The sequence below is a fragment of the Ranitomeya imitator genome, chromosome 3, assembly GCF_032444005.1.
Source record: "Ranitomeya imitator isolate aRanImi1 chromosome 3, aRanImi1.pri, whole genome shotgun sequence".
NCBI lineage: Eukaryota > Metazoa > Chordata > Amphibia > Anura > Dendrobatidae > Ranitomeya > Ranitomeya imitator.
Window position 1 is genome coordinate 186,020,084 of NC_091284.1, and position 2,039 is coordinate 186,022,122.

Sequence of the window (2,039 nt, forward strand, 5' to 3'; positions counted from 1 at the left end):
CATCCATGTATTTTATGACACTATTGATAAATCTTTCCCATCACCTTTAAGAAAGAATATTAGACAATAGGATAAATAGAGATTAGCAATTTGACTCAGATTGTCCTGATCTGTCTATCTGATCCGTGTTGTCTTCAGGGGCAGGTACATGACAGTCTCTGTCACACCCTTATAGGTTTACAGTCTACAGGGTAGTAGGTTAAAGGTGGTGCGTCAGCCTCGTTGGTGGTGATTATTAGTGAAGAGCGAATATACTCGTTACTCGAGATTTCTCAAGCACGCTCGGGGGTCCTCCGAGTATTTTTTAGTGCTCGGAGATTTAGTTTTTCTTGCCGCAGCTGAATGATTTACATCTGTTAGCCAGCATAAGTACATGTGGGGGTTGCCTGGTTGCTAGGGAATCCCCACATGTAATCAAGCTGGCTAACAGATGTAAATCATTCAGCTGCGGCAAGAAAAACTAAATCTCCGAGCACTAAAAAATACTTGGAGGACACCCGAGCATGCTCAAGAAATCTCGAGTAATGAGTATATTCGCTCATCACTAGTGATTATGGCAGAGGGTCATTACAGGTTGTAAGCTTTCTTGAAGAGATGCATTTTCACGTTCCGTATTCAAGTTCTGAAAGTGATGGATAATTGGATGTCTTGGGGCGCAGAATTCCAGAGGAAGGGGAATATTCGGGAAAAGTTTTGGAGGTGATAGGGTGAGAGATGTACAGGTGTGGGGGAGAGAAGGAGGTCTTGGTAGGACCTGGGAGTATGTGGGAAGATTAGGGTATATAGCAAAATGAGATGCCCTGCTCAGAACACACTTCAATAAGAAAGAATAAAGAACCGATTATCTGAATGGCCGCCATATGCAAGAGAAACTTTCCTTTAACAATATTGTTTGCTGTTAGGTGGCAAGTTTTATTTTTGTAGACTTTAGCACTCCGGAGGAACAATCTGTTTTAAGAGAAATTTCATGAAAATTCCTTTTTTTTTAAGACATTTCCTTCCTTTCATGCCAATTTTCAGCAATGTTTTATGTATTTATTCATTTATTCCGATGTTCTATATTTGATTGACACTTGAATGTTGCAGCAACAAACATGGATACGGCACGCATACCAAGCATCTTAATGTCAGAAGAACAATAGCTCACCAAGGAGTAATGAGATGTTTATTTTGGTGGAAATCACCGATACATTTATTTCATGTTTATTCCAGTTCTTTGTGCTAATAATGGTGCGACTATTGAAAATAAACTTGGCACAATCATAAGTGGCTTATTGAAGTGTTATCTTCATGTTTATTGTATGTAATTATCAATCCCAGATTTAATTACAGATATTTGCCGAGTATATAGGTAATCTGAAATGCATGAAAAATGAGAACGCTTCACTAAAACATTGTGATATTTAACAGGTGGAAAGCAAATATTTTATTAACGACTTCATGGCCTCTTATAAGTGTCTCCTGGTTAACATGTAAATCATTGTTATATATTCATAGGATGTGTGGTTTGTACAGACACATATTACCTACAGAAGATTATCATGCAGAATTCATCTTTTCATTGTGGTGTCGAGTGGATTCTATATTTTCTTTATGTTAATTTCTTCTGCCAAGGGTTTTATCATCCCATGAGACAAGCGATACCTGTCTTTCCTTTGATATAGAAAAGTATGAAATTATTAACTCTGATTACTCTTCACTCTTTTAGGCAGGTGTATTGTTTTTATACGTATGATACACATTATGATATTAAAGGGAATCTGTCCCCTTGGAAAACACTAGTTACCTGCAGATATAGGGTTAATCTGCAGCTAAATAGTGTTCCAATGCTGCCCGACTGCCTTACTGAAAGTGTGGCTACCAGGATAAAATATACTTATTTCCTCCCAGCAGCCACCGGATTCCAGCCATGGGGGTATGCATGGGGTGGCTGCAGTCACTGCTCACAGTTTTAGTGAGCAGTGCTGTGAGCAGTGACAGTAGCGGCTCTGTGCACTCTATGACTAAAAACCGGCGCTCCCGCAAGGAAATAAATTCAT